Below are 11,480 nucleotides of genomic sequence, written 5' to 3'. Positions count from 1 at the left end.
GTAATGACATTCTAGTGTAACTGTGTAAAAGAATAGAGGCTGTACTTGGGATCCCTCAAGTGTGCGGGCTTCAGTTACAGGAAAAGCCAAGCCTGAGTGCTGTTTCCGATTGAGTGGAAAGCACGCTTTTTTGTGAATTATTCCTGTTTTAAGTGATGTGTGACATCAGCCCTGATAGCAAATGGCTTACTCGAAAGATATTGAGGAAATTCAGTAATGTACACATTATAATGGGGTGGATCAAAAGTTTTAAATTTTACATAGTTAAACTTCCTAAGTAGACCTACGTAACTTCGGAGCAAGTCTAAGCTGTTGCAGATTTGAAAGCCTTTTTGAAATTCAGGACTACAAATGATACTCTTTCCCATTGTAGGATGGGGATTATGTATCTTATTTTCTTCTAGCTTTTAAACAAAAGCTGCAGCTTCATACTTATCCCCTAGGAGTGTTGTGCAGCTGAATGCGTGTTTCTAACATTTCTCAAGGTGCTCGCATGAACGGCATGATGGGCAAGACTAGCAAAGGTGCAGATTACTGTGGTCAGAAAATAAACCAGTATTTTGCTTAAAACTCATCCTGTTTTGCTTAACATAAGAGCAATTTGTTCTTACTGCAGGTAGAATGTCCACTCGATGGTCTTAAAGTGAAGGCAGTAATTTAACAAGTCAGTGTCCTGAAGCCCAGCAGCACAAAGTCATGGGAAAATGTTAATGTATTCTTTGATAGTAATCGTCTGTACCTGCAGCCCCTCCCATGTGAAGATTCAGAAGGGCTTTATTAAGGCAAAGCATCACGCATAGTAAGTAATACTAGGCTCATCTCATGGGTGGGGGAAAGAGGTACAGAGGTGAAATGAATTACGTGCTGAGTCAGAATGGGGAATTTCAGCTTAGTTTCTGGATTTCCTGTCACGTTTGGTTTTTGTTTTTTTTAAACACTAGATTAGCTTGTCACACTGAAACCTGCCTTGTTCTGTTCTTGTGTGCATGCCTGCTATTTCCTTTTTTACTGGATTGCAGTTTTTGAGCGATGCTAAAGGTGCTTCATTTATTCTCCAATCTGTTCTCCTTCCCAGATACTTAAATGTGACTGCTGATGAGTACAGCATTCAGATTTTTGTGACAAATACTAGTCTGCGGGATCTGACATCCGTATCAGTATTTCTAACTAACCTGTCAGCTTTGGCAGGTTTCTGCGAAGATACTCATCTTACAAAAGTTCAGATTGTTGCAGAAAATTCACTCCTGCAGAAAAATTTGCAGGTTCCTGTGGCTCTTCTGGATACAGAGGAAGATGCAATCCAGCAATGGGAGAGGGATGGGGGCCTGTGGAAAAAACAGATGCAGTAAAGTTGGCTATGGTCAGGGCCATGTAAAAATAACTACCTTTAACATAAACTTACATAAATATCCTGCTGTCTGCATGGCTAATACTCTCAGAGCTGATTTTCCATTGCGAATTGTGTCTAAGGTCCTAAACATTTTGGGTCCCCATCTGTTTTCACTCTGTATGATAGACATGAAACCTTAAGAGACATGGGATAAACCCCACCTCCAAATCACAAGAAGTAAATTTTTACACAAAGCCTGAAGGAGACTTTTATATTAGTTGTCTGGTTTCTTGTCAATAAAGAGAATTCCGGTGCTGTTAGGGGATTTAGGGGCTATGACATACTTAACAGTAGAAGAGTCACCCCGCAGTTAGCAGAAAGTTTAGAAGAGGCTGTCGATGAGAGTTTTAATCTGTGATGACCTATAGGCTGCACTGGTGCACTGCACGAGGCTCCAATGACAAATGGAAGCGCTCAGTAACACGCAGTCAGCATTGTATCTATTGCTGAAATAATTGCTTAATGCTATTTTGCTTATCTGAACTCAGGGCGTCTTAGTAAACAAATGTCTCATTCCAATATGTACAGAATCGTGTGATACATTCGGTGTACTCCTACCTCTATCCAGAAGGAAGCTGAGAGATACCTCTGGAAACTGCATTTTGGGGGCATACCTTTAAAATTAACAGCCATAGTAACTCACTGATTTGTTTGACTATGTCCTCCAGCAAATCACGTCTTCACCTCAGAGCAATTAAAACAGTGGAACAGAACTTCACTTGAATGCGTTTACTGCTTTTCTCCTGCTTTTGCCATATGCTGATTTCTCCCAGAGGGAGAAAATCTGAGTACCGTGTAAGATTTTCCAAATAGAATAATAAACGAGTGGGTGTTTGAGCTCTGAAAGGATATGAATCTCTGAAGCTGGCTTTGCTGATTTGTTATTTTAGTTGCATAGAGTAAACCCAACATTTTCAGGGGTGTTTTCAGCTCAGAAACATGTGTGTGCTTATGCAAAACATTGCCAAGAACAAATGAAGGTGATGCACGTACAATAAATTAATGAACAGGTCAGGTCTCTGGTATCCCACCTCTGGAAGATTTTACCAGCTTTTAACTACAGTAATTAACGGGTTTGTGCTGAAGGGCTCTGCGAGAAGATGAACCTCTGCCCCAGCCCCTCCCGCCCTCAGTGGGGCACGGCTGCCCGGCAGCCCAGCCAAGCACTCCTCACGCGGCTCAGCCTTCGCTCCTGCCATGAAAGAGCTTCTGTTATCCCGTACAGATGCAAGGGGGTGTTATTTGGATGCTTTTCTATGCAAGGAGGCTCCAGAAGGGCTGCTAAAGGACTGGTGAGACAAGGAGAAGGTTAACGCTCGGCCATTGATGTGTTGTACCTCAAGGCAGAAGTTCCGTGCAGGGAAGATGCTCAAGGGGAGGAAAAACCTCATTTTTCTTCTACTGCTTATCGTCGCCAGATTTCCAGGCACTTGGTGTCTCTGGTAATCAGTATCTTAGCAGTGTGGCTAATGAGTGATAGAAAGCTGGTATTACAGGTCCAGCCTACTGCTTCGGTAAGGCCTATGGCTGCTCCAGTCTGATGCTTTAGAGAGTCCCAAAATTCCCAAGTTGCTCTTTTTCTTCTTTTCTGCCTTTCCCCTGATCTGTCCTCTGGGATCCTCTTCCTTGGTTTCAGGCAGACTCAGAGAAGACCTTAGACAAAAGGTTGCAATAGGTCTCCAGCTCAGCCAGCACTCTTAATCTAAAAATATGAGGCACGTAATTGCTGTTAACACTCATAACAGTTTTAAGTCTGTGCAAAATTAGCCAGTATTTTTAATGGGGCTACTTCACAGTTAGATTATGTTCCTGATGAGTATGTCATTGCTTCATTAGTTTTCTCCCTTCATAGTTTTCCTGCATTTTGATAGCAAATGATCCTTGGCTCTCAAGGACACAGCCAGAGCGCGTGTTCCTGTGCAGCACACGGTGATACCACGTAGAGAGGTACTTTACTATATAAAGTGGGCATGCTGCTTCCAGAGATCGGCGTAGTAAGAAGGGGTGGGAAGAAAACTTGAAAAAATTAAGTAAGTTTAGTAAATTTGTATGGTAAGGATTTTGTATGCTTATATATATTGTGGTGATGAAAGTGAAGAGATTTATATACTCCAGCTACTAACATATACTTCATTAACTTTATTAGACAAAATTACTTAAGACTTCATAAATATCAAATGCTAGTCCCTGCACACAGGGTGGTATCGCAGCATTTATAAGCATCATTAAGTGCTGGAGCATACGCTTCCACATGTATGTTGCAGCAGAAGCGAGATAACTCTAAAGAACTCAGATGTACGTATTTATTTTCTGTCAAACAATTTCATGAATGCATGGGAGTTTTGAAAGTATTTCAAGGAGTTCTGTGTTTCATTAATTGTTTGTACTTACGCTTTATTCTGAAGTTTTTACCCAGCAAAATACCAGCTGGGGATGTTGGGTGTTTCTGTCTGGATGAAGGTTTATGGGGTCATGGTCTCAGACTGCAGAAACCCTTGATTTTTGAGATGCTGAACACCCGTGTCTGGCTGGAGTCAGCAGGAGAAACTCGGGTCACGTGTTGTTACAGAGGATCGGGGTTCAGTCCTTCTCCTCCTGCTCTCGCTGTGTGGAGTAGTCACAGGGTTAAACACTTAAGACCTACTTAATATCAACTATTCACCTCTAAGCCTTGCAAATGAAGCATAGATTCAGCAAGCCCTTACAAAATGGAAAAAAACTTCAACATCATGAGGCTGGGTCTTATTCCCACAGAATTCAGAAGGAGCAGGTACGCATTTCTCCATTTTAGACTATTTCTTACTTACAACACTAGATTCTTTTACCATACTGGGCAAAAGCTCTCTTACTCATACCAAGAACTGTGACCATCCAAGGTATTTTACAAATGGCTACACAATGAATTTGTGCCAGAAACAAAGACAGGTTGAACTTGTTAACGCTGTCACATTATCAGGTTAAATGGAGAAGTCTGTGGTAACTGGTGTGTGGTGGGGCAGCTGGGCTGCAGGGAGCTCTACTTGAGCAGGCTCAGACAACAGCCAGAAGCTCCCTGCATGGAGGAGTTCCTTGGGTGATGGTGGGAAGGCAGGTAAGAGTTTACCTACAATATTCAGCTATTGGAATAGTCTCCCCAGGGAAATGGTGGATTCTTCATCATTAGACACTTTTAAGATTGAGCTGGATGGGGTGTTGGATGGTCTTGTCTAGACTGTGCTTTCTCTAAGAAAGGTTGGGCCAGGTGATTGTTGAGGTCCCTTCCAACCTGGTATTCTGTGATTTAATACAATGCTTTTCTGAATCCTTGAGGTCAAAACTTTGCCTGTTGGTCTACTCGTGCGATGCTGCTGAAGTGCTTTGGTGCAGCTCAGAGCTGAAGTTCCAGGTAACAGCTCTGACGAGGTGTTTCTCTAGACATTTGAGTTTTGTTATTTTGATAACAACTGAGTTCTGAAGAAGGGCATTCCCGAGGGAATTTAAAGGATTTTCTTCAAAGCCCCGGGGATAGATCAGTTAATCTGAACACGGTGAGCTGTCTGGAGTGCAGTATTATTATTATTGCAGAAATTGTCTATTCAGGCAGGATCCCTTTCCTGAGAGATCAGTTTGTATTCACAGATTTATAACAGGAAAGCTGTGGGGATGTAGGCCAAAAGGAGTTGCTGCCAGGACAGGAGACTGCTTACCTGTTTCTTGGTCTTTTCCCTAATTCTCAGCTCCTCGCTGGTGGTTGTGGGTCTGCTGACTGTCCCCAGGGCAGTGTGGGTTGCCAGTTTACAGAGCAGGGAGCAGCTGCTCTGCTCCTTTCTCGCCTCCCCTCTGCTCGGATTAGCTTCCCACGGTATCATCTGATTGAATGGCTGTTTGTTCATTGCTAATCTGCACTCACAAAACTAAAAAAGAACAAACAAAAGAATGTTAATGTGTTGCTGTGACTAGGAAATTCATGTGTCTTCAGTGTTTAATATTGAGAACCCCTGAAATTAGTATCCTAATTAATATTGCTTTGAGTTAATCTGTGCTAGTGATTTTTTTATCATGTTAAATGTGTTAAACATGTTGATGTTTGGTAACATTCATGATTGGGTTGGACGGGGCTCTGAGCAACCCGCTCTAGCGGAAGATGTCCCTGCTTGTGGCAGGGGTTGGACTAGATGGCCTTTAAAGGTCCCTTCCCACCTGAACCGTTCTGTGGTTCCGCATGTGACCGGTTATCCCGAAGGCCCTCCAGCTTGGCATTAGCCTGGTTGCATCTGCAGCGAGCTCAGCAATGTGACTTTGGAAGTCAGCGGGGATGAGGAGAGAGGCAGTGGCGCTGCGGGAGCGGGTGTTGGAGCAGAGGTGCGTCCCTCCTGCTCCCGTCCCACAGGTTTTTCCATTTTCCTTTCTGTGTGTAAAGCTGTTCCATTGCTCTTGGTATGTGTAAAATTACTGCGAGGTCTTGCTGTGTAGTAATTCTTAATTGTGTTAGATATGTCTCCGTGAATTATGCTGACAAGGTTGCCCAATGTTGCTTAGCACCTCCCCTTGCCAGTTTAGGGATGGAGCTGCTGTTCGGGTACGTCCCTTACAAAGGTGGTAACAAGCTGCTGGCTGGGTTTGTCGCTAATACCTGGGTGCGCTTCTAGGTACCCTGTTAGGCAGTACTTTTGTTGATGTGGTCCCTTTAAAGCTAAAAGAGCAATAGATGATTTGTAAGCACGAAAAAAGACCTCTTATTTAGTCAGAAAAAATTTTGTACCAGCTCTGCAAAGAAGCGTCACGTTTTTACGTGTAAATGTCTTGGAAAATCTCAGGGAAAAAAAAAGAATAAATCAGTCTTTTATAAATGGAGCCTTCTGGTACTCTTACTCAGAAGAAGCATATGCAGAGTAGTTTGTATGGATAAACGTTCTCTCAGCTGAACTGCTACCCAAGGGAACAGGGTGTTCTTTAAAGTTCAAATCAAAATTTAAATCTTTCATATGTTCTCCTTGTCTAATAGTATGTAAAAACACACAGCTCTCTTATTTTCCTCCCCATTTCTCTGCTTGGGCAGAAGGATTCTCATTCTGGTAAATCTTTCTCTAACTGAATGAAAACGTTGATCTGGAGGGGAAAAAAAAATAGTTATTAGGCCATGTGGCAGAATTTCTGCCATGATGTGGGTTTTTTTGATCCGTGTGAGAGCGCACAGGAGTGAAACAGCTGGTGAGGCTGTTTGGGGCTCTCCTCTGATGTACGATCTCCAGCATCGCGTGTGTTTATGATCCTTGGGTGTGCTGTGCTGCTCTACAGCTCCCTGTTGGGCTGCCCTGGTCCAGCAGCTCTGCCAGGGGGTACTGCCTCTGCTGGTGCTGCTTCTGATAGCTGCTGGAGAAAATTCATTTGCCGAGATAAATCACTTTCATTGTGATAAATTCTGTTTTTCTTCCCCCTACATCTTTGCTTCCCAACATCACTTCTTTCTTTTTAACATAGCTAGCCCAAGTGGGATAAAAGCAAAGAGTAAGTTGCTGTACCCTAGGTAAAATGTATAGCTTTTGAAAAGCTCCTACGGCTCAGGATGTTAATTGTAACCTGGGACTCGAGCTTGAGGAAGTAAATTAATAACCTCAAACGCTGCTACTGGAAAGGGGAAAAAGAGTGAACAGTCTTTTCCCCTAAATGTGCCACTGTAAGGTCTCTTTGCAGCAGTTTTAGCGATGGCATAAAATCTGGAATTTTTTTTTAAATCCAAAAAGTAGTCCCAGGCGTGTGTATATGTACCAGGGCTGTCCCAGAGTTTTTCCAGTGTTTGGGTAAAATTGAATTGTGTAACGGTGACGCAGGTGGGGGAGAGCAGGAGTGACGAACCCTTTGAGGAGCAGGTGTGAGACCGCAGCCTGCCCGCTCGGTGGGGCTGAGAAAAGGAGGGCCATCGAGAGACTTGTTGCATGGCTGGATTTCTTCCTTTTTTCTTTTGTTCTGCCTCCTGTTTTACCTGGGGCTTATCTTGCTTGTATGTACGCATACATAAATCCATTTTCAGCTTCTCTCAAGTAAGGCCTGAATTCATTTCCCTTGTGTATTTTTACTGTGTATTAAGATGGTATCTGAAGGTCCAGCCATAGAGCAGAGTCCCTTTGCTGTACGCAGTAGGTAAGCACAAAGCAAAAGGATGTTGTCTTCCCTCCAGAGGTTTCCAAGGTTATTTTTTGCAAAAGAAAAACCAGTTTTTTCCAATTTTATTTTTCATTCTGGGGTAGCGAGTCGATCTATTCTGCTGTTTAGCCACGAGTAACACTAAAGTCACTTGAAGAGTATGGAAGAGGGCTAAAATAATGTAACAATCTTCTAAAAATTTAAAATGAGCAGGTTTCATGACCCAGAAGATTAATTCAGAGAGAATCAAGTGATACATGGCAGAGGTAAGACATCTGATGAACAGCTCTGGTACAGAAGGGCAAATGATGTCAGCTTCATTTGGAAGTAACTGGGTTTGTACCTGGCCAGCATATCAACTACAATAACCCGACCTCACAATAACCTGACGCTACAACGCCAGTACAAATGGACAGTGAAAGCAGATGCTTTATTTTAATATTCAACTAGCAGCACTTCAGCAACACCTAATTAATTTATATATAGATATATTTCTATTTGAGAGAGAAAACCACTGTAAAGCTGGAATGTTCCTACAAGTGCCGGTCTGCAACTTTTCCTGGCTTGCAAAGTGTGAGTTTGTTGCTGAGGAAGGGCAGGTGGTCCAAAACCAGCTCAAGAAGTAAGGTATGGACTCCAAATATTGTGAGTTCTTTAAGACCGTATCTAGTTGGTGGACAGAAAATAACCACCACCTGATGCCTGCTCATTCCAGTCTGCAAAATAAGCTGTTGGTCTCGGTTTGTTCTTTAGTAGACAGGTATACTCATCATCCAAAAAATTCTCATCAAATTTAGCACTAATTGGCTGCCTTGCTGGCAGTCTTTGCTCAGAGACGTAAGTGTGAGAGCAACACAGATGTTAAAACATCCATTTATCCTCAGAGTTTGCCCCTTTTCAGTCTGTCTTGTACTTTGTTGTACTTCCTCATGAACTTCGTTGTCATTTATGTCTCTGCACTCTGAAGGTTAAAGAATGTGGCCCTTTGTCTTTTAGTAAAGCAGGTGTTTTTTGCAAACATTCAGTATTTTTATGAAGCCTTGGGGTGAGGCAGTGCCCCAGATGCTATCAGGTCAATCGCTTGCAGGTGAGGTGTTTTGATGGGGTGGAGCCACAGGTGTGGATGATTTCTGCAAGCTCTGTTGAAGGGACAGGTATGCAGAAGAACTTTGTGAAAAGGGGTGAGTTCAATGTATCCCTCCACCAGCTTGTTTGCAATCCTGCTGCCATGTATGAACACTGTCCACTGAAGGAATCTGGTGTTAGCAAATACCTGCGAGTGCTGGAATCCATCCTTGGGATTCAATAACAGACCCGTGCACAGGTAAATCTCTAGTTCTCGTTGATCCTTACAAATCCGTTACCATTATGGTCTGGTCGGTTTTTGGTTGGTTGGTTTTTTTCCAAGTGTCCCTGTCCCTTTCTTTATGGTGTTCCAAGTGCTCCATGTAGATAAGGATTCCCGAGGCAAGTGTGTTAGGAAGCTGTGGGGCTCTGTGGGCTTCAGGAGCTGTATCCCTGAAGATATCCTATTCTGCATCAGAGGATTTAGGGTTCAGCGTGTTGGTAATGGGACTCCATTGTGTATGTATGATGTTCTGTTGTCTTAGTAAATTTTCGAAAGCAAGCTTTTTTTTTGGTAAAGATTAAAACTCTGCTGACTATTTGACTGGCTGAATTAAAATCTTAAGAGTTCAAACCTCTCTGTCTCTCTTTCCATGTTCTCTGACTGCTAAATGATTTTTATTGTATTTCCTTTCGTGTGATAGCCTTATCACAGACTGAAATGCTTCCTCAGACGGAACTGATGAAGTCTCAATTTTCCAAATAGGCTTCATTTACAGTTGCAGCAGCCTGTGAATATTGAGGCTGCTTTCCTTCCCCCCTTTGCAGTTCCAGAGTAAAGAGCATGCAGCAGTGCGAGGAACACAACCCCTAGCTTTTCAATTAAAAGTCCTTATTTCCAGAACTGGGGGGGGGGGGGGGGGCTTTGTCTGGAATAAGTGCAGAGGGAAGCAATGGCTTTTAATTTTCTTTGATCCGATAGTCCACCGGAGGTACCGTCCGAAGCAGTACCCCTGCACTGTTTCTACCATGGTTCAGCATCGCACCAGCTACTTCTAACCTGCGCGGAGCTGGAGCTAATAAATACAGAATGGGAAAAGCACGTTTCCTATTACCGTAGGGCATATATCCTACTTTATATAGCTCTTTTAAAACCATTAAAAATGAAGAACTTGCTTAATGAGTTTTAATTAGGCATTCTTTGGCATAATATGGGCTTACTGTGTTTTCTATAGTGGGTTCTGTGGCTATGATTGTGTATCCCTGTGTTTCTCTGCTGCTATTTGGAAAGACTCATATTTTTACAGGAACATAACCCATTTTCCCTTTATTGTAATTGTTTTGGAATAAGAAGTAATCATCCAGGACTGACCAACTTGTTCTACCAAACACTCTGTTCTCAATTCTAGTAAATTGCTTTGAGAATTGAACAAAGCTCTGCTCAATCATGCAAGATATCCATTCTGAAGAACACCAGGAAAGTAAACCTACTTTAGCCCATTGCAATCATCTTTTTTTTTGCTTCTTAAAGATAAAACCGTGAGAGCATGATTCCAAATGCATGGAAGTTACGAATCTTCATACACTGAATAAAGAGATTAGTTTGATTAAAATAACTTCATGTTCCTCATCTAAATCCCCAGACCTGACAAGTGTTTAACTTCTAATTTATTACTAATAGAGAAATATTACTTTGATAAGAATCTTCCATCTGGATGTTTTGCAGTTACGAGTGAAGGCATCGCACTCTTCTTTGAAGGGACCTGCGCAGGGCTGGCACGTGGCAGCATGAGGTGCTCTTACTGCCTTAAGGAGCTCATCTGGCCCCTGGGTCTCGGCTTTCCTTTCTTCTCTGCACTGGAATGAAAAAGGGCCACCCGCAGCTTGACTGCTCTTGTGTCAATTCATCTCTTATGTTTCTTTAAGCTTATGCTTTTTTAGGATGGCCAGGACTTCAAAGTTTTGCTGATATTTTGGTGTACAATATTAAACCAACACTGAGCCATTCGGTGATCAACTGCTGTGCTGTCTGGAGTGTGATAAGTGATGCACCACTTCAAATCTGGCTGCCAGATGTTACTGCAAGCTTTTTGTTTGTGTCTTGATTCATAGTTATTGCTGAGATAGAGACTTCCTGGAGCTCGTATTTCTCAAACTTAACAGAGAGCAGCCACTGGTTGAACTAAGAATTTTGATAGACTGCTATCCTTGGTGGGTCAGGTGTGCATTTGGTGGGGGTTAAAAATAGTAACCCATCGGTGTATTAAAAGAGAATTCTTCTGCTGGAGTATGGTAGTTAAATTCAGCAAAGCTCAGCGTGGCACCTGTTGGGGAAAAAGCTTAAGGATTCCAAGGGAACAAAATATGAAAGTGGTCTCACTTTGGCAACTCGTGTAACTGTACCAGAAGCTTTTTTTTTAGTTACCAATTGAATGGCATTTCACCTCCCCTGCATGTATTTGCACCTCGTTACATAGCTAGTTGCTCCTTTTGCACACATAATGAAATTTGGAGAGGTTGAGTGCTTCACCTTGCCCCAGTTAACTTGATAGCATTAACTTGCATTAAAAAAAAAAAAAATCTGTTGTGAGGGACTTTTGGGTTGAGCTTTTATGTTTTGCAATGGTGAGCAGGACATATAGGGATCGTATGTAAATAGGAAATGTTTGTATCCACATCTGTGTGAAGAGCTTTATGATGAATAGAAAATGATGAATGTTAGATGAATATTGCTGAATAATGGAGTGAACATCTGTACACTCAGGCTATAGCTTCATAAACCCAGTATCCAAAGCTGTCTTGGTTAAGTTCAGAAGAGTGATGGGGCATCTGGACATGGAAATATTGTCGGGCTTTTGGCTCCACAGCTGGCCTGGGGTGCAGACTGGCACGAGGGTAGGAA

The 11,480-nt window shown here is 42.5% G+C and overlaps 1 long non-coding RNA gene across 1 annotated transcript; it reads left to right on the top strand.

Moving 5' to 3' along the window:
- Nucleotides 1-10: 10 nt before the first annotated feature.
- On the top strand, nucleotides 11-2,253 carry LOC134523347 (uncharacterized). Its single transcript, XR_010073309.1, has 2 exons — nucleotides 11-799; nucleotides 1,076-2,253. It is a non-coding gene; the product is annotated as an uncharacterized LOC134523347 (long non-coding RNA).
- Nucleotides 2,254-11,480: the final 9,227 nt, after the last annotated feature.

Source organism: Chroicocephalus ridibundus, chromosome 14 (genome assembly GCF_963924245.1).
Source record: "Chroicocephalus ridibundus chromosome 14, bChrRid1.1, whole genome shotgun sequence".
NCBI lineage: Eukaryota > Metazoa > Chordata > Aves > Charadriiformes > Laridae > Chroicocephalus > Chroicocephalus ridibundus.
This window is presented reverse-complemented; position numbering and strand designations above follow the sequence as displayed.